General features: G+C 36.7%; 1 protein-coding gene across 7 annotated transcripts in view; it reads right to left on the bottom strand.

Moving 5' to 3' along the window:
* LOC131046041 (uncharacterized) overlaps nucleotides 1-1,576 on the bottom strand; it is a 29,795-nt gene extending 28,219 nt beyond the window's left edge. For 2 of the 7 annotated variants that reach the window (XR_009105917.2, XR_009105918.2), the window contains exon 1: nucleotides 1,162-1,460. The gene's annotated coding sequence lies outside the window, so the exon portion shown is untranslated. The other 5 variants (XM_057979703.2, XM_057979700.2, XM_059218092.1 and 2 more) reach the window with 4 other exon arrangements.
* Nucleotides 1,577-26,186: the final 24,610 nt, after the last annotated feature.

Here is a 26,186-nt window from a genome sequence, read left to right as displayed (position 1 = left end):
GCCACTATGAACGTGTATGAGCTTAAGGACGGCTTTGATTGGAAAAGACACATTGATAACTTTGCCAACTTTGAAGATTCTTTAAAGAAACTTGCCAAGGAGGTCATCCAGAACAGAAATGCTACCGATCAGCAAATTTCCATGCTGTCTCAAATTCAAGATAAGAAAAGTATTGCCTAGATGGAAGGTCCCGGGGGCTGGACCGCCTGGGTCGAGGATCTTAATGATATTTTATCTTAGCTTGCTCTTCTATGCTATGTAACTAATGTGCTACTTCTCCGTGATCTAGCGTGGTTGAGGCGAGGCCTCTTCCGTTAAACTTTGGATGTTTTTTTTTATCTTTTGATATCCTTATAATTAATTCAAAAAATATACTATATTTAATTATCGTAAGACAAAATATATAGTAAACAATAATATAATTATAAATATTAGTAAAATTATACATCTAGAATATATATATATATATATATATATATATATAATGTAATGTAATAACATACATACAACAATCAAGTGTTCCAGCAGTATACAAAATACTTAGATCAATACTGAGCATTCGCTACTGCATTGTGATACTCTTCATTTGCAAAAGAGAATTGATTTCAAAAGATTAAAAAATTGGATCATCTTCGCTAACTAACTGCAAAACGCTAAACGTCATCTTCTATATACAGAAGTGTGACTTCAACTGTAAAAATCAAAACCCAAGTAATGCCTAAAATTGCTTGCTTTATCTTCTTAAAACAGAACCCAGTTCAAAACCAGTTCTTAAATGGCCACCAGATTAATTGCCAAAACATAAGAAAGAATCAATTACTTCGCAGCCCTTGTGAAGAAAACAGGGGAAATACCGACCCCTTGAAAGTTTCAGAGATCTATTTCCAAAAACCGCTTGAGAAGAAAAAACAAATCTGCAGTTAACAAGTGACAGCTTTTCCAGAAGTTATTTCTATTTACAATCGAAATAATCTAACAGAAATAAGGAAAAAGCCTTTTACAAAACCACAGATTTCAGATTCTATATCCTAAAACCCTATATCTGTTTTACACAAGCGTTATTCTTGTCTCCGGGTATTTAAACTAAATGTGAAATAGCAGAAGTATACAATATTCTGATAAACATGAAAAGCAGTGCAGAGATAAACAAAAAAATCTTACAGGAAAAGAAATCTGTATCTGCAAAATCCTGGAGAGGGAAGAGTCGAGAATATCTACTATGCACCTCCCTCATACTGAATGTGCGGGGTTTAACGGCATTTGTTCACCTATATAACAAAAATGAAAATACTATTTGAGGATTTTAGGCTACTATTTGTCCTAGGTATATTCAATGCAAGGGCTGTTTAAACAGTGGGAGATCCTGTTGGAAGCCTTCTTCAGGATTAGGTTTTCATATGAACACACACTATTTTATATATTTATGAATATTCCCAGCAATTTCGTGACCAAAAAATTCGTCGGCGGTCAAAAACTTACGGGGTTGCGTGCACGACGTGTCTTCTAATATGAGTCTGCGTAGAACATGGCAAAATTGAAATGAAAATATTGGCTGTCCACATATGAAAAAGAATCAAATTCCTTTTGAGATTTTTCAGTGTGAAATCTTACCACCTTCCAGAATTTTTGGAGCCTAACTGTCAAGATTCAAAATTACCCTAATAGTCAACGATTCTTATTATCAATACCTAAATGGTGATTCGTTTCTACAGGGAAAATAAAATTTGTGATTCCTTTGTTGGTCAACTTTACAATTAAAATGGGTTCCAAACTATTACGATAATAGTAAAATATTATATTTTAAAAGTTTAGATTAAAATATCTACCTTAATACCATGGGGAGCCGACAAGGAAAAAAGTAATATATTTTAATTTCAACTTGTCATTATTATTATTATTATAATAATAATTTGCTAATTTGGCCTTTGAATTCTTGAAAATATATTGTTTTTTAATATCATATTTGTCACTATCTTACTAAATTGTTTTTGGTTTGTTCACTATTATGTCGGTTCTATTTTAAAACTCTTAACTGAATCTAGACGCATATTTCCTTTTTATTTTATATTGTAAATTATGTTTATTAATTGTTTAAGTTTAAAACATTTAAAAAATAAATATAGAATATTTTAGTACAATATTATATTGATATTATATTTTTAATAAAATAAAATACATATTATAAAATTATATTTATTAAAATCTGTAAATCATATACACAATTATAAATATAATACCTATAATATTGAAAGCAACAAATGACCATTGGATTTTTTATAGATCAACCAATAAATTTAGATATATGTGCATGTGCATGATGTCTATTATGAGAATTGGATCACCCAACAAGTCTGATAACTTTTTACTAAATGTACATGTGCAATACGCTAAATGAACACAAGATTGGTTATATATCAACCAATAAGTTTAACTATGCACTACATGTACATGTACAATACAATAAATGTCTATCATGAGATTTGAACATAAAATTGGTTATAAATCAATCTATAAGCCTAACTTTGCACTATATGTCCATGTACAAAACGTCTATTATGTGATTTGAACACACAATTGATCATACATCAACTAAATAAACCTACTTTACAATATTAAAAAACTGCAATTTCATTTTTTAATCTATAAAAAGTTTTAAATATTTTTTATATAAGAATTATTTTTCATTTTTAATGGGTTGGGCTACAATAGCTTTAAAATATTTTAAAATTATAGTTTCATTTTTTATCTACAAAAAATTTAAAATATCTTCTATATACACATGTCTTTTATTCTCATGGAATGGTCCTATATAGCCTCCCTTAATAGCTTGTGTACTACGGTCAATACATCATTTGTCTATAATGGGATACACTAGTATTATGAGACCTCCTTCTACCATGTTGTTCTACCATAACATGGGGTCAGTGCATTCAAATCAATAGACCAGTCATTTACATATGGGTCCTTCTCCTACCATAAGAGTGGGGTCAATGTATTAGAATCAATACACTAGCTATTTATATATGAGACGTGTTTGTACTATAAATAGGTGGCATACTGAGTGAATGCATGTACCAATTGTTAACATATGAAACCTCACCCACCAAAACAACACAACAAATACACTATCTTTCTCCTACCAAAGTTCTTATGTTTTATATTATATTGGTTCTATTTGTTTATGTTCTCCTACAATACTATCATCTTGTAGCTTTCCATCATTTATAAGCATATTGTCATGAATAGCTATATCAATTAATTTGTATTATTATTAATTATTATTATTATTTTAATCTTCTCATAACAAGACCAAAATTTAAAACCAGATCTTAAATATACTATCATATCCATTACCAAAAAAAACTTTCAAAACCAATTCTACTACGAGATGTATTATAAAACAATGTTCAAAACCAAGTTAAAATACATCATCAAATCCATTACTAAAACATCAACAAAAACTAATTACTTAAAAATCCTTGGGAAGAAAGCAAAAGAAGATCAGACCCTTACAAAATCTTCAAGTTAAAAAGTGACTTTTTCCAGAAGTTATGAAAAAATAAAAAGTATTATTTGCAAACCAGTAGATTTCAACTTCTATATCCTAAAACCCAGATTTTTAAAAACTTTTTAAAGAAGTACTGTTCTTTTCTCCTGTCATTCATGACACAAAATGTGCAGTACCAAATCAATACAATATTCTCATAAGCATGGAAAGAAGGGAAGAGGAGCAAAAAGCTTACACATAACGAACTTGAGACCTGCAAAAGCCTGATGAGTCTCAAAAGCTTCTTCAAACTAATGTGCAAGGTTTAACAACAACTTTTCTTCCCTCTTTAAAGAATGAAAAGAACTATATATTTTGGAGTCTCAGTTAATCCTAGATTATTTCAATATATTTGACTAAAATAAGTTGAATGGATAGAATCTACTCGTATTTCTTTATTGGGATTCAGTCTAATTTGTACCTTAATACATATTTAAACCTTTTATTCTATGCATGACAAAAACAATTTATACTAAGGGAGGTCGGCCAGTATAAAATTTATTTTTCTGAGTGTCCCGCTTCTCTTGTAGTGTAAATATGCATACAAATTTTCAGGGGTTCCTGCATCTCTTCACATGCAAAAGAATCAATACTAGGTACCACTTAGGATTTGTCTATGTTAAAAACATTCAGTGGGGGCCACACCTCCATTATAGAGCTAGACGACTAGACCCCTTATTTTGGAAGCTATGTTAGCCTGAAATTCAAAGTGAGTCGTGACCAAAGATTCATATTGAGAAAAGTATGATTTGTTAAAAAAGCAAAAAGAAAAACTGTGATTCCTTTCTTCATAAAAAAAAATTCCACAAAGAAAAAGTGTGATTCCTTTCTTCGTTAAAAAATTTCGTAAGTGTTGTAGAGGACTACAAATTCTCTCTCCACCAAGTATTTGAGCCCCTTAATGAAGGTCATTGAGATACCTTTCAGTATTTTATTTTTTTTGAATTATAGGGGACAAACTATGCTTCATTGTAACTTCAAATCAAAGTTTGTCTGGAAATTCTTTGGTTCATATAAGAAAAAGTGAGAGCACATGGGATAAAGCATCATATTTCACTTTCAACTGAACTCTTTGTCCTTATGTTGTACAGTCCCACGATCCCACAACTGAAATCACTTCACGAGATTAAATTTCACTGCCCAATCGATATCATGAGCCCCTCCCCTCACATTTTGTTTAGCAAAGATTCTTTACCTATAATTTTTCACATGATGACAAGTGAATTTATTTTAGAATAGTATGTAATGGTAATTTTGATTATATTAAAAATGTGCACATAAAAGATGCATCTCCTCCTAGACAATATTCATTACTAGTGGCATCTTTTTTTAGTGTATTATGTATTCCTTGATAGGAGACAATTATTTTGGGCAGAGTTCATAAATGGCATTTTTCATAACTAGTGGTATTTTTAATTTTATTTTATTTTTTCTAATTATTATTTATTGAACAAAACAAAATACAAATTTAATAAAACAATATAATGAGCAGTTCAAACTAACTGAGAATATCAAAGAGAATGTCTTGGAACAACAATACAACTAACAATAGTAGCAACAAAAACATCTACAACAATTGTGACAAGAGCCTCAACAATCTACTCTAAGAACCACAACTAAGATAATAACAACACATCATAACATGTGGCCGAATAAGAACCTTTACAACATACTTAGTGATCTAGGTATCTAAAAGTGACTACATGTGATGTCCCGGATATAATTAAATAATAAATCTAATTATTTTGTCATAAGGCCCCAAATTTAATAACAAATCTTTCGGGCCCTTTTATTTAATTAGATTAGACAAGTTGGTTGGTCATGTCGGCCCATTTGTAACCCTTCGGGAAGTTTCTCGAAGCCCATATATATGGCCGTGTTAGTCATTGTTGGAGGTATGGGAATTTTGATATTTTTTTGTCTTGTGCGAATTCCTGTTGGAGTTTTGGTTACCGCCATTTTGAAGGTGAAAGACCCTCCCTATTTGGTTTGTGCAGTTTTGGTGGGATTTCCCCCTCACCCTATTCTGTTTATTTGTACTCATTCCAGATTTGGCAAATATTGAATCTCATCATTGTTTATCTCTCCAATTGCATATCAGTTAATACATACTCAAGAAATTCCAAATATTCATAATTTATTGTTTGTAGAAGGTCAACCTTTCATCGCGCACTCACTGGAGTACCTCACATTGCCACCATACATCATACCTCCACCATACACCCCCTTACCTCACCGTACCTCTCATCCCATCATACATCACTCCAACCCAAATTCTTGTGCAGCCTCTCCACCGTACGACCCTTCACCTCCACATTACTGTACAACCCCCCTTCACCATACGCCCGCTCAATCCTCTCCACCATACAACCCTTCACCACCACCCAACGTACAACCTTTCACCACCACCCACCGTACGACCCTCTACACCGTACTATCACTCTGTCCTCACACCACCACCGTACGGCCAGTCATTGAACAGTCTGGGAACATTGCAGTGGTATCAAAGCTTGTGATATTGCCAGCTTGTCGTGTTGTAGATGCAAGTGTACACCAGAAGGAGGTACCTTTCAGCCGATCGAATGGGGGAACCACAAGATCCTACAAGAGAAGTCATGGCACTATTAAGGGAGCTAACCAAAATTCAAGCTCAACTCAACGACACCCTAACCAGAGGAGAGCAGAGATAACAAACCATGGAGGAAATCTTATGACAATTAGCCTTGGGAAAAATGAATGAAGAACAGAATGGACAGGGCGATGATTCAGTCACGGGAAGGTCAAACGTCCAACGCTCACATTCATGGCTATTGTTGCTGACTTTTCCTCAAAAATTAGAAGCACCACGGGGGGAGCAAGAACCCACCTTTCAAGAGATGCAAGCACAGCTGAGTCAAGATTGGAGGGATGCAAATCTTGAGGGTGACATATCCTTCAAGGATTATGTGGAGCTTCGGATGAAATACTCGCGCGGTAGAAGTCAGGGCCATTATGGACACTATAATAATGACATCAAGCGGAAGGTCGGTTAGATCAACCTGTCATCCTTTGATGGGGTCGGAGTGACCTTGGCATGTGTCTGGGTTCAAAAAGTAGATACTTACTTCCAACTTAACCCGATGCTTGAAGATGAAGCTATCAAGTTTGCAGCACTCCACCTGGAAAGTGTCACGCATGAATGGTGGCATCATGGAATGATCACTCTTCGCCATGACCAGATAACTTCCTATGTTGAATTCACAGAGAAGCTCATAGATCGATTTGACGGGCAATTTCAAGGAGTTGGCGCAACTAAAGCAGTCGGGATTTGTGGATAGTTACATCACAGAATTCCAGAGACTATCCGTGTTGGTGACTGACATCTTAGAGCGAAGATTGGTGGTCTTGTTCATAGACGGATTGATGGAACCACTGAAAGGTTGGGTGAAAGGGTTCAACCCCAGCATGCTCACGGAAGCAATAAAAAAGGCTCGTAACATGGCAACATCTTCCTTTTCCAGAAGTTTTGCACATGCCAAACCACCTTTCGTTCCGAGGGAAAAGGATAATAAACCCTATATGAAGGGGTCATCGCTAGATGAAGCCACAAGACAGGAACTCAGAAGGAAGAAGTTGTGTTTCACCTGCAAAGAGCCATGGGAACCAGGACACCAATGTTGGGGCAAAGGAAAGATTCACTATATTGAAGTGATGTCCAATGGAGAAGAGGAGCATGAAGAAAGTGAAACCCTAAGGGAAGAATCGGCCGAAGAAACTAGCCTAGCGGAGAGAATCTCCACATTGGTACGGAGGGGGGCGTCATTTCCACACTAGCGAGTACCCCAAGGTGCACTGTATTTAGAGTACATGGTACACTCCAAGGGCAACGAGTTCTTGTTATGCTCGAAAGTGGAGCCTCTCTCAACTTCATAAACTCATCACTCGTCAACCGTAGGGGATTGTGTACGAAGGAACATGAAGGGTTCAATGTCAAGGTAGCAGGAGGCAATCTCCTATCATGCACTCACCTGGTTCCGCAACTGAGTATCACTATGGGAAATTACACGGTGACCAATGATTTCTTTGTTGTGGATTTGGATGACACGGATGTCATATTGGGCATTCAATGGATGGAGACCCTCGACCAGTACACACAGAGCTTCAAGAGGATGGAGTTCTCATTCGAGGTGGATGGCAGGAAGGTAGTTCTCAAGGGAATGTCTAATGGCAACCCAAGGGAGATTTCCGCCAAAAGGATGGAAGCCATCTTCAGACATGATGAAGTAGTTTGGGAAACATATTGCTTGATCTCAACAAAACCTATGAAAAGGCAACCGAAGTACTATCAAGATGGGGGACTTCATTCGGTTCTGGATGAGCATAGTTTGGTCTTCGTTGATATTCCACCCGGTATACCCCCACACCGAGGGTTTGAGCACACCATTGAGTTGAAGGAGGGAGAAAAACCCGTTATCACCACACCCTATCACCACCCGAAGAAGTTCAAAGATGAGATAGAGAAAACAATCCAGGAACTCCTCAATAAGGGATGGATCCGACCTAGTTCTAGCCCCTTTGTGTCCACGGTGGTACTGGTAAAGAAGAAGAACGGGACTCTTAGAATGTGTGTCGATTATCGTGCACTAAACAAGAAGACTATCAAAAATAGGTACCCCATTCCCAGGATCAATGAGCTATTGGATGAACTACATGGCGCAATCTATTTTTCCAATATTGATCTTCGTTTCGGCTACCATCAGATTCGAATGACGGAGCAAGATGTAGAAAAGATGACCTTTCGTTGCCATTACGGACACTATGAGTTCTTGGTCATGCCGTTTGGATTAACCAATGTTGCGGCCACTTTTCAGTCCTGCATGAACCACATCTTCAATAAGCAACTGCATGAGCTCCTATTCGTCTTCTTCAATGACATACTCATCTACAACAAGACCTAGAAGGAACATATGGGGAATTTGGATGAAGTATTGGGGATTATGGAATCATAATCACTGTATGCCAAAAGGTCCAAATGTGAATTTGGAATGACCAAGGTCCTATACTTGGGCCACGTCATCAGCACCCAGGGGGTACAAGTTCACCAGGAGAAGATTCAGGCCATTTTGGATTGGCCTCCACCCAAGACTCTCTCAGAGCTGCGCGGATTTTTTGGTTTGTGTAGTTATTATAGAAGGTTTGTGAAAGGATTTTCACAGCTTGGGGCACCACTGACAGATCTGACAAAGAAAGGATCCTTCCATTGGAATGCGCAGGCGCAACAAACCTTCGACAAATTAGAAGAAGTTATGAGTACGTGCCTGGTTTTGGCACTACCAGACTTCACTCGCTATTTTATCCTCGAGTGTGATGCCTTGGGTGAAGCCATTGGAGCGGTGTTGATGCAAGACCGTCACCCCATTGCGTTCAAGAGTCAGAAGCTCTCAGGAGTTGAGCGGTTATATTACATCTACGACAAGGAGATGCTCATCATCATACACGCTCTGACAAAGTTTCGGCAATACCTCGTCGGAGCAAAGTTTTTTGTGCGAACGGACCACAACAACTTGTGATACTTCTTGGAGTAGAGGGATCTGAATGAATGACAACAGAAATGGGTGAGCAAAGTCCAGGCATTTGATTTCAACATTGAATATGTGAAGGGAAAGAATAGTGTGGTCACTGATGCCCTATCAAGAAGGCCTGCCATATGTTCTTTATCTCAGATTTCGGCGAACTGGAAGGAATACCTGTTGGTTGAATACTCTAAAAACACTTTTGCCTGTGAACTGATGGATGGTCAAGTGCAGGATGACGGATACAAGGTGGTTGACGGCATTATTTATTACAAGGAAAGAATTTATTTGGTACTCGAATCCAAGATGATGGAAAAAGTTCTGAAGGAATTGCACGACTCTCCCTTGGCTAGACACCTGGGATACTTGAAAACCTACAGACAGATCCGTGAAAGGTTTTCCTAGAAGGAGCTTAAGGATGACATCCTGCAGTATGTGCGGGAATGCTCCACCTATCAGCAGAACAAATCTGAGCATAACCTACCCACCGGACTGTTGCAACCACTGCCAATTCCCGACCAGAAATGGGATAGCATCTCGATGGATTTCATTATGGGACTCCCCAGAGTGCAAGGAAAGGATTGTATTTTTGTCATAGTTGACCGATTGACCAAGTATGCACATTTTTTTTCCATCCCCACAGGATATCGAGCAGTCCAAATAGCTAAGTTGTTCTTCCGTCACTAGTACATTCGGAGCTAATTTCTGATGGCCATTTGTCAAATTTGCGACGAATTTTCGTCGGAGTGCCGACAAAATCAACCATCGAAAACTCGACATCAGATTGGTCGACGATGCCATGCCTGTCAGAAATACGACAATCCAATGGACTTTGCCGATGGTCAAAGAAGTCGTCAGAATTAGTAGATTTCATCGCAAAGTCGATGGCGATTTGGAACTTCGCACCGACGGTGATGTTGTTTATCTGACGCTTGTTTCGTCGGTCCATTCGGAGACATCGACGACCATCTGACTACAAAGTACCATCACACGTACAACATCCTCGTCAAATGTTTGTGTCGTTTGAGTCGGAAGTGCGAGGACTCCAAAACATTTCACCGACGAGAACGTTGTATGTCTACCTATTACATCGTCGGTCGAAAGCTTGGTATTTGTCGTAATTCCGACGATGATAATTTTTATCAAAAAAAATTATTATTATCGATGAGACCTAGCAATGTCTCATTGATATAAAAGAGCCATCGAAGGAAGGAAATGTTGATGAATTCCAGAAAGGACTCATCGAAGATAATAACTTCATCGACAAAAGATATCGAAGAAAGCAGAGAGGGTCTTCATCAACGGGAAACGTTCTTGAGGAAATAATACTATTGGTGCAACATAAAAAGGACCCACCGAAAGGAGCGTTTTCATCGAAAGAATAATATCGATCCAAATTCAAAAGGTATCGATGAGACCTAGCAATGTCTCATCGATATAAAAGAGCCATCGAAGGAAGGAAACGCCGATGAATTTCAGAAAGGACTCACCGAAGATAATAACTTCATTGACAAAAGATATCGAAGAAAGAAGAGAGGGTCTTCATTGACGGGAAAAGTTCTCAAGGAAATAATACTATCGATGCAGCATAAAAAGGACCCACCGAAAGGAGTGTTTTCATCGAAAGAATAATATCGATCAGACAAAAGGAAGCTACATCGATAAAAGATATTGATAAGGATATAGGTTTCGAGGAGGTTAAAAAGCATGTTCTCAATATGCGTGGTTTTGCTGATGTAACTTTATCGGTGAAGAACGATAAGGGAAAATAAAGAAAAGCTTCTCTAAGATAATAGACTCATTCATCGACGGGGCATAGTGATATCGATGAAAGAAGTATTTCGATGGAAAAATAAAGGAGGACACTGAAGCCCAAGGTTTCTTCGACATAAGACCTGATGGATATCAGATATGTTTCGATGAGGAGACAGTCATACTGACCGAATACAGTATTTCGATGAAGGTAAAAAATACTTGATCAAAGTAATATTCGAAACAAAATTATTGTCGATAGAAACAAAGAGATCGATGGACTAAAGAAACAAATTATCGAAAGCCATATCCTCATCGAAGTTATTATCAATGAGACCCAGCAATGTCTCATCGATATAAAAGAGCCCTCGAAGGAAGGAAACACCGATGAATTCCAGAAAGGACTTGCCGAAGATAAAAACTTCATCGACAAAAGATATCCAAGAAAGCAGAGAGGGTCTCCATCGACGGGAAAAGTTCTCAAGGAAATAATACTATCGGCGCAACATAAAAAGGACCCACTGAAAGGAGCGTTTTCATCGAAAGAATTATATCGATTAGACAAAAGGAAGCTACATCGATAAAAGATATCGATGAGGATATAGGTTTCGACGAGGTTAAAAGGCATGTTCTCGATATGCGTGGTTTTGCCAATGTAACTTTATCGGTGAAGAACGATAAGGGAAAATAAAGAAAAGCTTCGGTGAGATAATAGACTCATTCATCAACGAGGCATAGTGATATCGATGAAAGAAGTATTTCGATGGAAAAATAAAGGAGGACATCGAAGCCCAAGGTTTCTTCGACATAAGACCCGATGGATATCAGATATGTTTCGATGAGGAGACAGTCATACTGACCGAATACAGTATTTCGATGAAGGGAAAAAATACTTGATCGAAGTAATATTCGAAACAAAAGTATTGTCGATAGAAACAAAGAGATCGATGGACTAAAGAAACAAATGATTGAAAGACATATCCTCATCGAAATGATTATTGATTGCCACGAAAATCAGAAACAAATCCCAGCTAGGGAAGGTCACATCGCCATTAAATTCAAACGTGTGCCCGAGTGACCGTTGTCCAAAATGCCATTACTAACTGATTAAATACACCATAAGTAATGGATCAACATCAAAGGACACGGCATTAAGGAATTCATAGGCGACGAAATGAAAGCAGGAATTGGGAGAATTCACAGATAAAGCTCAATAATTCCAAGTAAGTCGTTTGCACACAGACCTCTTTTTTAAAATTCAAATGGAATCATCATCTAAAACTAATAAAACCAGAAAGAGAAAAGAACCTATCGCTGCAAAAGAAAAACCTAAAAGATAGAAAAGGGAAGGGCGTTCTTTGGCCTAGGACCTGATTGACCAATGGCCATCATCTAGTTTGAGGTCCAAGAAGATTAGAGCTAATGAGGAAGGCTTGGAGGACCGGTTTGAGGATCTTGGAGACATATGGAGAGAATTGAGAGGGTATGAATTATTCATATATGGGTAAAACAAAAGAGTTGCCCCTCAACCTATCAACAATTTATGGCGATTGAACTTAGGAAGGTTAGTTGTGGCTAATGTATTCATGAATGTGGGTCTCATGAAGGCATTGGCAAACAATTATGACCCTAAAAGCAGGACCATATATAACTACATGGGTGAGCCAATTATTGCAATCACAAAGGAGGTTATTGACACCGTGTTTGAGTTGGATTGGGGATTTGAAAAATTGATTGACCTCAAGAAGTTAACAAGTGAATATTTTAACCTAGAGCACATCTACAAAACGTGGAGACTCCCTATACATAGACCTAGGAATGCAGGGTCCTTAGTGCCGCTAAGTTAGGATGACAAAGCTCCCTATGATGTCAAACCTTTCCATTCATATTTCAAGTATACCTATTACTGTGTTGCCCAAGTGCTAGGGATAAAAGCCCATCCTTTGATGGATGTTGCAGCCATGGTCATTTGTGCCGATTTGCAGTCCAAGGACCCCCGCTTCTTTGATTTTTCTGCTTATTTGGTTAAGGTTTTGAATCATGGGTTAGAAAAGTTAAAGGGGGATGTCATCAATGTTCATTTCAAGCATTATTCCTTACTTATGCATATGCTATTGTATGTGGGCCAAGATGAAGGGTTATGGCTAGAAGAGTTATGTGTCAGGACATATGACAATGCTGGGATGAGAAAACCAGTGCAACTATGGGTTCCTTCATGGCACCAGAGGTATGTGAATAATCAATATTGGCATTTTGAGGAGTTCTTTGTCAAGCCATTATATAGACTGTTCGGATGCCCATGCGATCATGCCCTCGCACCAGAGGTTCAAAGATTCCTAAGACCAAAAGATCTCACTGAAGATCCCTCAATTGAACATAATTGGGGAGATTGGTATTGTTTTTCAGACTGCACACAAGTCAGGGTATACGGGTTCAAAAGGAGACCATACTTACTACCACTTACAGTCCCTAACAGAGTGGTTTGTCTGGAAATTGTGAGGCGACTGTCAATAGTGAGTACAAAACATCTGACAAGCCATGGGAAACAATCGATTATACCTGGGTTGTTAGTATTTTCATATTTTATTGTGAAAATTTCAAAGAGTTATGGCCTGGTGCAGACAAAATTGGATTATTATGGCATGGCTATGGGGGATCTAAGGCCCAATTTCGATCCTGAAGGATACATAAGGATAGCCCAGTCATCACAAACGTTGAAGGTTGGAGAGCATAAATCTTACCTACCGGATGACCTCATTAAGAACATTGGCAGAGAAGAGGCCAGAGTGAAGCGAATAAAGTTTGAGAAAGCAATGCAGGCTTATAAATGGAAGCTTTTTAGAAGGAAAATGGATGAGAACATACTAAAAAAGATTGAAGACCCCTTGGAGTTGGCCAACAAACTTATGGAGCATGAATTGGAAATACTTCAGGGAGTCTCGCCTCATGTTTTTAGGGATTACATTGATACTATTAGGAATACAGAGCCTTTGGCTCATATGTCTCTTGCTTCCACATCTAGCATCGTTCCATTCACTCCTCGAGAGGATTACCCCCTTGGTTATGCAGAGGATACACCGATAGACTTGGCAATAGGACAAATGAATGTCCGAGAAGTGGCTCACATCATATTCCTGGAGCATGAGGATTTCATTGTTGATAGTGACTTCATTGATTCCAAGGAGTTCACTGCATTCCTCTATCAACATAAAGGATCTCAAATTAGGAATAACATGAGAAATAGTGAAGAAGAGCAGCAGCTTCAAAAGTTACAAGAGGAGATGGATCTTGTGATGACAGAAATGACAGGCTTGAGAAGGGAAGACAATTGCTTAAGGAAGCTGGTATGCTATTATACTCTAGATGGGACATGAACTCTACCTTGTTGTTTGATGGATTCCTCAAGAAATAGGACCTAAGTAAGCAAATGATGCCAACAAAAATTAATAAACTCTTTATAGGATCAGGATATGATCCAGATCAGAAGGCTCTTCTATAGTGGGCTATCTATCCCAAAGATAAAAGACCTATATTGGTTGATACAGAAGAAGTTTTTGGACATTTGATGGTGCAGCAAGTTGGAAAGACTAACTCTAGAACAACAGCCAAACTAAATTTGGATGTCGCTAAACTGAACCTAGATCAGATAGAGTTTCTGGTCCAAGAAAATTCTACATACAAAAGGCTATATGAGAAAGCTGATGAAGAAAAACAGAGGTTGCAAGCAAGATTGCTTCAGATTGATATAGGTACCAGTCAAACAGGGATGACATACGATGTTGACAGAGATGCCATGGATGCCTTGACACACGCTATCTATTGGAGGAACAGGGCCGAAAAGACATCTCGGCAAGTAAAAAAGGAACAACAAAAGATGGATAAGTTAGTTCTCGAGGTTGTTGAGCATAGATTCAAAAGTATGGTGTAGGTTGTAGAAATCTATTGGAAGACATACACTGGAACAGTTAAATCTTTGAAAGAGCATGAAAGGCTCAGGTCTCGGTTGGAAGGCATGATGAATGACAATAGTCTAATGAATCCAAGTGAGAAAATTGAAGTCGAAGCTTACTTGAAGTCCCATGATGAATTGGCAAATCAGTTAAGGAAAGAGCTTCAGAGGCTAGAAGATGGGAATACCCCTAGGGTACCCTCTTTTTACAGTAATGGTGAGTTATTATCGTTGGAATAGTGGAAACAAGAGTTCAGTGATGAGAAGAATCAAGTAGTAGTAGAGTTGGATCGGGACAAAGAATTGTCACTTTGTGTTAACCATATTCTATCCAATCATTTCGAGACAGAAAGAGACATGAGGACACTAAACAATGATGTTATAATGTATAAACATGATAAGTACATTGAACACATAGGAATGTTGAACTTGTTTATCTTCCAGTTTGTTAACAAAAGTGCTAATTAATAGTTATGTGCTAAAAAGCCACGATGCTTGGTGACAATGTATACCCTCATATAAATGAGGGAACTTTTGTAACAATAAGGATCATTAGAGAAGAAGTAGAATATAGCCTCAGGCTTACTATTGTACCATTTTGCGAACATACATAATATAATCAGTCGTCTTTCCTTTGTGTATATGTTGTGGATTACTACATCTTTCTGTAGGCAGATGCTTGTGATATTATCTAAAGGAGATAAGGTTACGTGTGCTCTTCCAGTAAAACTCTATGTTTCATATTGTGGATTTGAATAAAAGATTTACTTGTGAATATAGTTTTGTATATAGTGCGTCTGCATATTATCTCAACCATGGTGCGCCTACATATGTATATAGTTTTGTTTATCGGTGGAAAGCTTGAGGTTCAATGTCGAACTTGGTTGCTCTAATACCACATGTAATATTCCATTAATTCTATACTTAAAGAAAATAAATTGTGATCTAAATTAAGATAAAAAATTGAGCATTTCAAAATAAAACATAACTACTTCAGTTGAAGGAGAAAACTAACTAAATGTTCTTCAACATAATAAGAATCTAATTGATTTATCTAAAAGGAAGGTAATATTTTAACGATAAAAAACATTGAACAAATATTATTAAGCCAATCAATATGAGAAAGGAATTCAAATGGCAAGTTTCATTTTTGAGGGAAGAGATAAAGGTTTAGAGGTTACAATTCATTTAACTTTGCAACTGAAACTTTTTGTATCAAGCCTCGACATAGTTTGGAATAGGGAGAGCATCATCAAGGGCTTCTCCATTCAATCGTAGACTTCCCAGTCTCCCATGACCCTTCATAAGTCAAGGCAAATACATAGTTGAAACTCAGTCCAAAATAGTAAAGTGCAACAAATGACATGAGAAGTCTAAAGAAGTATTATAGCAATCATGAGTTAAGGATTAATGAAGAGATTTTTTGCATCCATGATACAATCTCAAACACACTTTTTACCGTTCTCTTGGTGATTGTGTCCAATTGTGTATGTCTTGCTTATGTATGAAAAAGGCATTTTGCAGCTTTCCACCGACGATGTATTTGAGATGTCTTTGATTTAGATATGGCATGATCTTAGTCGTAGAGTGAGACTAGGGAGTTGGACCATCTCAACCATGGTGCGGCTGCATATGTATATAGTTTTGTGTATTCATTAAAGATTTTCATTTAATTTTAATCAACTAAAGAGCAATATTCATGACTTAGAAGTAATAAAAAAACTTACAAGGATGAGGCATATTCATTACTTACAAGTAATAAAAAAACTTACAAGGATGAGGCATATTCATAACTTTTGCAATCCTACCTTGGATATCAACACTAGAAGCAACTCATATTGTTCGTGTACTAACAAGACAATATGGGAGTTCATTATACCCAGCAACTTGTGGTGTTGTTGTTCGTGTTGGCTCTGTTGGACCCTACAATTAAGATTCAATATTCATTATTCAATAAGATTAACTATGCAACATAATAAAATATTGAAAAGTGTGTTATCTTGTTGAGCTTCGCTTGGTTTCGAGAATAGTTAATTATTCTCTACTTAACAAGGCCAACCATGTGAAGGTGGAAGCTCATTTGGCCCCTCCCCCCCCCCCTAACATCACTCTAAATTCCTAACATCACTCTAAATTCCCCGTTAACATCTTATAACATTTATTCATTCATTCTTTCTACCATTAATAAAATATAGCATTCATTCATTAATATCACATAATGTTCATTAACACATAACATTGATTAACATTAATTAACATGCAACATTCATCAATATTAATTAACACACATCATCCATAACCATTAATTAGCACATAATTACATTCACTAACACATAAAAAATCAGTCATTATCAAATAAGTTAGATTACAATCATTTCTTTGTTTGTTTTTTCTTTGAAGCTATGAAAAGAATAAGTGGAACATCAGTTTCTTCATCATTTGCCCCCTCTGCAGATGTTCCGCCAACTGCTCGTGATCTTGATGTATGCCTAGTCCTATACTGAGGACGAGGATGCTGAAGTGAAGGGGGTCCTCTACAATAACAAAGAAATGGGTTAAATTCAAAAAAAAAAAAAATTATTGTTACAAGTATTTCATTAATTTAGAGAACATAATTGTTGTGCTCTTTACCTGATGGGGCCACATCATTTTGTTTAGCCTCAACCTCAACATGTTGAACACCCTCTAGATCATCTAGAGTTGAAATACTAAAGGTTACATTAATGCTGAACACCAATTGCAATTATATTTGTTTAAAGAAATAATAGTGGTCCTCTTTACCTGAGTGGGGAACATCACGTTCTTGATGTTGTGTACCCAGATCATGCTCCACTTGCTCACCACCGACTACATGCTCTAAAATATTAACAAAAAGGGTTACATTAATTACTACTCTAATTACAAATTAAGTGTGTAGGAGAAAAAGTGACACTAAGCAAACATACCCTAATCTCACTTTCAATCACACATTTGTGGAATACGAAAGAGCCTAGAGGTATCACACAATTGGCTACTTCTTTTTGTGGAAGAGAGAGCCACGGGCTACCTATTAGGATTTCTATTCCTTTGTTGTAATTGGAAGATAAAATGATGCAAGTTCAATCCCTAACCCCAAAGTGCAAGTATGAACTAATAACAAGATTGCAGAATTGAACTTAAACAATGGAAAGCTGTAAACACAAGGACAAGACAAGAATGCAAATGCATACCCAGAGTTAAAATCTGACTGAAAATGTTCGGGACAGGGGCGCGGGCGCCACTGTCCTGATTCTGCCCCTAAAACTGCTCCGGAAACTGTTGTTTTGCAAAGCTGTCAAAAATGCTGAAAACTGTTGTCAGAAGGACCAGGGCGCCCAGCGCCCCTGTCCTGGCAGGACCAGGGCGCCCCACGCCCCTGTCCTGGTCTTTTGCTCTGAGATTTGGTGTGAAGTTCGGTCTCTGTCTGCTTCTTCCGAATTTGTAACTTGCGGCGTCGTCCGAATTCCAAAACCTGCACTTATATCTGAAAAGGTGTGGTGGGCAGCTATATAGGGTTTTACCTTAGTCAAACCCCCGCTTCGATGATTTCCACCTCCACGAATAGCCAAGTTGTATTGTAAAATGTATTGTGTGTGCAGACCTAGTGTGTGTGCAAGGTCCTTAAATGCAAGAAAGCAAACTAGAGCAACCTAGAAAGTAAACCCTAATTGCTTGTAAATGATAATGTAAATGCTCTAAATCAAGATGCAAAGTGATCTAAAGCATGAATAAAGGATATATTGAAGCTTATGCAAAGACATGAAAACAACATGAAATCATACCCAACCCCAAGGGAGGGGTACAAGCCAATCTTCAGTCGGTAATCTCCTATTGTTCTTCAATGTCTCCCAAGCCCTAAATGAATGAAATTGATGAATGCTTGATGGATAGATGTTGAATGTTGTTGAAGTCTTCAAAGATCTGCTCTTTCGCTGCATAGAAGGTCCTTGAAAGCCAAAAATCAAATCCTTTCAAATGAAGAAAGAGAGCTCTTATGTATGAAACCCTAGGTCGTAATTTCATCTTTTGGCCGACCTAGAGATTGAATATCCTGCCAATTTCTTGGGGTTAAGCTTTATTTTATGATTGGATCGTGCTCCTAAAATTTGGGGAAAAATGTCCAGGACCATGTTGCACTCTAGGCGCCATGGTCCCGACAACTTTTCACCAAATTTTCAGGGTCGTCGGATATGATGATTTTAGAGAGAATCCCGAAGTTACAGGAGATTTTGAGATGTTTTGACCCCCGAAACCAAGCCCCCGAGTTCAAAATAGGGCTTAATTAGGGTTTTTGATTAAATGATGTATTGGAAGAATAAAATGAAAGGGGCACACTTTAATGAAAAGGGCCCAATTTTATGATATAGGAGATGATAAAATACAACCTTAGACCTAATTAATTTAATTAATTAAGTGCTAAAGGGGAAATGCAATGCAAAATGCAAAATGCGCCAAGGCGGGTGCTAAACTAGGTGTGAAATTGTACCACCCTAGCGAGTGCGTACAATTTACGACGCTACATTAAGATGCTTAATTATATTAATAGCTAAATAAATAAATTTGAATAGAAAATGAATACCTCCACTACTGGGATTCACATCCAAACCTTCATGTGTAGGTGGTGTTTCAAAATTAGCAGGTTGCATTCCAATGACATGCACATTGTTATCATTGCTTGCTTATTTAAAACAAATATAGTCACTTTATGTTGGAACTCAACATCAATTAGATTATTGGTAAAGTATTCAATTTGAAACAACTTCCATTTAGCATATTTACCTGTGTGATGGATGTACTCGAATGTTGTGTATGCCCACTCATTTCTCGTAGTCGATTAGCCACGGCTGAATAGCCTTCCTGGCAGGCAATTCGCTTGTCATATTCTGTGGGCGCTCTATTGAATTCAGAGCCTTGCATTTTTGCTTGGTACTGTGAATTTTGCTTGCATTGTTTGATAAAAAAAATAAATTGTAATTTATTAATATTTTGGTGCAATATTTCGTTTACATGAGATACTTACAGTTCGTGCAACAAGTTTCATGTAACCACCAAATCCGAGTTTGTGTTGTCCGTGATTTTCTTGCCTTGCCTTGGTTGCCTTTGACGCGTCACTAAGCCTATAAAAAGTTTGAAATATGTTAGATTATATAAATATAAAGAGTAATTAATTAGTACATAATTACATTCTTAATAGTATATCGTACCTTCTTCTGGCGTCTAGTGGTGTATTTCATTTTTTCCTTTCAATTTTTTCCTTGGCATCCAAAATCAGGTCCTTCCACTCCCTCTCTGGAATCATGGGGGGACGCTCGTACTTTAGGTTCCTCTCCAAATGGGTCCTGTATTGGTCCCTCACATACTTTAGTTATGTGCTAGCTTTTTCAAGGAGCTTGGTTTTGTCAAAGGTGTCATTTCCAAACCACTCAACCATTTGGTTTGTCAATTCATCTTTTAGCCTTTTTTCTTGGTCATTCCACCTTTTAAAGCAAAAACGAACCTGTTAGATTCAGAAATGAACTGAAGCTTTATTTATTACACTTCAAGAAATGGATCAAAGGAAAACTATTCTAGCAATGATATGAAATCAAAAGTGGATTAGGGTTAGTTCACATATGATGTGCCACCTTTTACGTATGGTGGGCCCAAATATCTGCAATGCAATGTCACTAAGATGTTTATAGAAAATATCATTGCCTGCCAAAAATTCATGGGATTATTAGTCCAAAACGAGTGATCATAAAGTAAACTACAATTAGAGTATATATAATAATAATTTTAAAGTACTTGGAACCTTTTGTATCTTTAAGGGAATCATTTCTTCGTCACTCACCACCAATGTGGCTTGCAACGTTCCTGTACTAGCAATACGAGAAGATCCAGGAAATGATGGTATGTTATCAGTAGTAGTCGCCTCTGGTGCATCCTCATGTGCATCTCCTCTTGCAAAAAATGAATCCACTATGAAATGGCATTAGAATTCAAGAAAGAACGCTTGAAGGGAAATAAACACATGACAGAAGATAGAGAAAAAGAGGGATCTACCAACAGTGGGCGGGCCAATATGATGTGCACTAGAGGATGTCTCCATGCTACGTGTTGCCGACATTGCAGTCGACAATATAGGTGAGGGTAACCTCTGATGAGGTGGCGACAACATTTGCACAGTAACATTGACAACACCTAAAGAATAATACATTAAATATATCAAACATTAAATATATGAAAAGTGCAAGAATTGTAAACAAGGATGAACCTTTATTTTGAAAATTGACAGTATCAAGTATGATGTGTTTTGGGTACTCAGAGTGATAAGCCAAGCAAGTGATAATACAAGAAAATCGTCATCACCTGAAGTTCCTGCAACACCCTGATCGTGGGAACGACTTTGATGAGGGCAAATAAATTGTTGTAAGAACAATACGTACATATTTTAGTTAATGACATAAAAGAGAATAAAATATAAACCATTATTGAACTTTTGTTATAATTAATGCTTTCATTACTACTTACTTGAAATTTTTTTGTTGTCCGAATCAATAATGCCACCCTCTCTCGTATCTCATCAATGATAGGATGCACGGTTGCCAAAGCAACAAGGTCTTTTCTAATTTTTATAAGAGGCATTTTAAAGAATTTCATAAGGTCTGTGGGATCTTCAGGGTCATGATCGCTTAACCCTAATGATTCCACATCCCTAGAAAGTTGCTCAGGTACTGCAACTCCCTTTCCCTTTCCCCAAACATCCATCTATGTCAAGAATATCATTAACAATTACAAAATTAGTATAAATCACTCAAAAAAAGAACATAATAATGTAACAGTTTGCTTCTATCTAATTTGTACAATTACAATGCGGATTACCTACTCGGTAGAAGTGTCGCAAGCTACATCTTTGTCAATGATATGTGATGGATCCATGTCGGCCTGTGAAAAAGAAAAAATATAAAAAACATTAGCGAAATTAAACCAATAGACTTAGCAAAAAAACTTCATAATAAAATGGTTGACGATGTCTGTAGTCAACAACCTGTTCCCACCAAGGGTGACAACATCACACAGGGACTATACCTGAAATCAACACCATCAATTGAGCATCATAAGCATTACTACATTTGTAAGTTGATAAATAATAAATACATACGTATCATAAGCATCAGAAGCATCACATGATGTGTCATCATATATGTAATTGAGCATCACAATTAGCATCACATATCATGTGTCATCATAAACATGTAATCCATCACATATGTATCATAAATCACCATCCATCACATAGGTAATAAACAATCCAGGTTCTATAAATAAACACAAAATTCAAAAAATGTCACATGCATCATCATAAACATGTGATCCATCACATAGCTAATAAACAATCCAATTTCCATAAATAAACATAGTTTAAAAATTGTCACATAAATAGTTACTCTCCCTATCCCCATCTCCATATTAAAAGGTGCATCATGAATTAATTATGTAATGGCATTAGAATTCAAAACATAGTGAATTAATTATGTAAAAAAAATTCTATCAAGAAGTCAATATTAAATAGATAAAATACTAATCGCATACCTCATACATTTCATTCTTCATCATCATGAACATCAAGTTCATCATCGTCATCATCACCAACATCATCATCATCATCATCATCATCATCATCATCATCATCATCATCATCATCATCATCATCATCATCATCATCATCATCATCATCATCATCATCATCACCATCATTGCCATCATCACCATCACCATCACCATCACCATCACCATCACCATCGCCATCGCCATCACCATCACCATCACCATCACCATCATCGTCGTCGTCATCTTCTTCTTCTTCTTCTTCTTCTTCTTCTTCATCGTCATTGAGAAACTATCGAACGTGATCATCATCCACTTCATCTTCTACTTCTTCGGTATCTTCTTCTTCCATCACATTATACTTTATCGGTCTTCCTCTTGGATCATGTCTAACAACAAATGACCAACCCGGTTTATGTGGAACCTCTGAGTAAAATACTTGCTCACATTGTCTTGGAAGAACATAGGGCTCATCCCCAACTGGTTCAAATGACCTTGTATTTAGCATTATAAAACCATTATCATGTTCAATAATAGTTCTATCAGGATCATTTTTATTCAATCGTAGCCTGTACCATTTGACGACGAACAAAACTAATTTGAAGGAATTAAAGTCACACTCAAGTATATCATCCAAAATGCCATAGTATCGATTTTGAGACTGTTGAGGATGAATGTCATTTCTCGATGAAATATTTGTCACCTCAAAGACTGCAGTGATGCCAGAATCACAAGTTTTCTTCGTGTCATCCAATTTTTTATGCGAAACTTATGACCATTGCAACACATAGCATTGTGGTGTTTGACCTACGATATGTCAAACATGTAAAATTTATTGCATTGTGAGTTGATAAACATATGGGCGATTAATAAATTTATACGTACCTGTTTATCTCTTAAACCATATGCTAAATCAATTTCCCTTTGCATAAAATTGGAATCTCCATTACGATGTGCTTCTTTAACCAATGAAGCCACACCTTCCCATGTTAACGTGCATCCAAAATGTTGACAACATTCAATCCATACCGTCATCCAATCAAGATTGTTTGCAATATACAAATGTAGTGCATCCCACTCTCAACCAACTATACAAAAAATAAATAGACGTCTTACAATCGATTTATTTTGAAGATTAAGAATTAATTAACTACAATAACATCTTATAATTACCTCTCACTTTCCTCAATCTACCTTTCCACGTCAAGTACTCCCCTTCGAATTTTTTAATGGTGTTGGGGTCCCAAATGTGATCCACGTGGATCTTTCATGCAAACTTAGGAAGGTATTCAAAAATGTACACCATAGTCTGGTATACCATATATCCCTCCACCATAGAACCCTTAGGATGTGCTCTTTTTTGAACCAAAGCCTTCAAAAATTTCAAGTGCCTCTCAACCATCCACATTGACCTAGTGTGTATAGGTCCACACAATTAAATCTCCTCAACTTGGTGTATGAGGTAGTGTTCTTGTGCATTGAAAAAAGCTAGAGGTAGACACTTTTGCATTTCACACATTAAATGAGGAATTTTTCTCTTCCAATATTTTATATCGTCTTTGTGGATTTCTTTACATGACAACCACCTACAAGGTATTCAAGACGCAAAAAAATATATTACATAACAAGTAAAACAAATCACAAATATAATATCTATCCAACAAACTAAACAAATATCACTACTTACCCCATGTATTTTCCAAGATCATATATGACTTGCTTGACATTATTGTCGAAGTCGTCTGGGAGAGATAGAGGTAGAATGTACTGCAACAATTATAAAATTATCTTTTCATTTTTTTGTAACATAATGAAAAGTACACATATGCGCAGTACTTAAACACATACTAAAAATACAAGAACATGAATTACCTTAATGAAGGTATGTCAATCATGTGTTTTCATCCCTGACCCAAATTCACTTTTCTTTGATATGAGATTGTTTATGTTCGCAGCAAATCATGTGGGAAATCAAATTTTTCATATGACTTCTTTTATAGCATTGCTTTGTTGGTTTGTTAATAACCAAGGAAGCTCACTTATATTAATTCGGTCTCCATGTCTATTTGATTGAATGACATTTATCATTGCATGATTGGAATCCTGAATGTCACTACATATTTTGACAATTTTTTCTTTGTCACGCCTTTCATCCAATATTTTCCATACTGTCTCTATTATATTCTTTCCAATATGCATACTATCAAACAAATGAACAATTTGTAACTGGTCGTAGTAGGGCAACCTACTAAATTGTTGGGGATAACTTTTTAGTTCCTTAGGAAGGTGGTCATTTATGCCTTCACGACCTTCATGATCATCAATCACATCATCAATAAACAAAACAAAATAGAAAAGATGTTTTATGACAAAACCAATAGATGGAATGTCATTACCTAGTTGACGATTAATTCTATTATATTCTAACTTCCACGGGTGAGGTGTCATTCTTCGTGGCTTTGATGTATTCTCTTATTTCCCATTGAAAAGATGTTTTTCAGTATTTCGATACTTATGATTTTTGTGGAGAAAGTGCCTATACTCATCGAACACCTACTTTCCTAAACTTTTTGAATGATGAGATTTCATCTTTGGACCACAAACAGGACATGCAAATTTTCCCTTTGTTTGAAGACCTACAAGATAATGTATAATTCGATTAAATATGATAATTTTTTGAATTATAATGTTCATGCACAACTTAAACACTATAACATACAACAAAAATGTGTTAGCCCCGGGGCATCGTGTATTGTCCATAGAAGCATCACATGGAACTAAAATTGTCTTTGTCCTATTGGTCTAGAGACGTCATACATAGTGACACCATTCCATAACTCCAGTAACTCATCGATAAGAGGCTCGATATATACATTTATATCTTTAACTTGGTACTTACCTAATCGAATGAACAAAAACATTACATAATTATTATGACCATTTTACTGCAATATTTATAATTAAATTTAGACGACTATATTTAAATGATAAAAGACCTCGAACAATCATTGCCAACATTATGTGCTCCCTCTTTATTGACATCCATGGAGGAATGTTATTGTTGATAACAAAAATAGGCCACACTGAATAAATAGATCTCATCTCTCCAAATGGATTGACACCGTCCGCTGCCAATGAAAGCCTGAGATTACGAGGTTCTTCTTTAAAGTGTGGTCACTTTTCCTCTATGTCCATAAAAGCTGAACCATCCGCATGCATTCAAATAATGTCATCTTGACTTCTATTGCGTGCATGGTAATCCATAAATTGCGCCAAGCTAGTGCACTTGAATAATCGCTGCATATGTGGAATAATGGGAATATAGCGAAGAACCTTGCGAGGAACCCTTTTTGTTATTTGATTTGTTTGATATCTACTGATATGACATTCAGGGCATTCGGTTTGAAATTCATGTTGTTTGTGATATATAATATGATCATTGGGACAAGCATCTATTACTTGATACTCCATTCCAATATCTTTCATAATGACAGATAATTCTCGGTATGAGCGAGGTAGAATATTTGATGGTGGTAACAAAAACTCACCTATCAATCTACAGCAAAAAAATATAATTTGTTATAATAAAGAATATTAATGGTACAACATGATTCATAGTTTATTATGACATATATGACATGCCTTAACATACGTGACATTGTTATGTTGGATAAACCATTCATAACCTTCAAGTTCACCAATAACAATACAGCGGAGAGAAGAGTTGCCTGCGAGCCTTCGTAAAGGGCCTCAAATGCCTTCTCAAGTAGAGGGACATCAT

The sequence above is a fragment of the Cryptomeria japonica genome, chromosome 3 (genome assembly GCF_030272615.1).
Source record: "Cryptomeria japonica chromosome 3, Sugi_1.0, whole genome shotgun sequence".
Classification (NCBI taxonomy): Eukaryota; Viridiplantae; Streptophyta; class Pinopsida; order Cupressales; family Cupressaceae; genus Cryptomeria; species Cryptomeria japonica.
The sequence above is the reverse complement of the archived record's forward strand: the minus strand, read 5'-3'. Positions and strand labels throughout refer to the sequence as shown.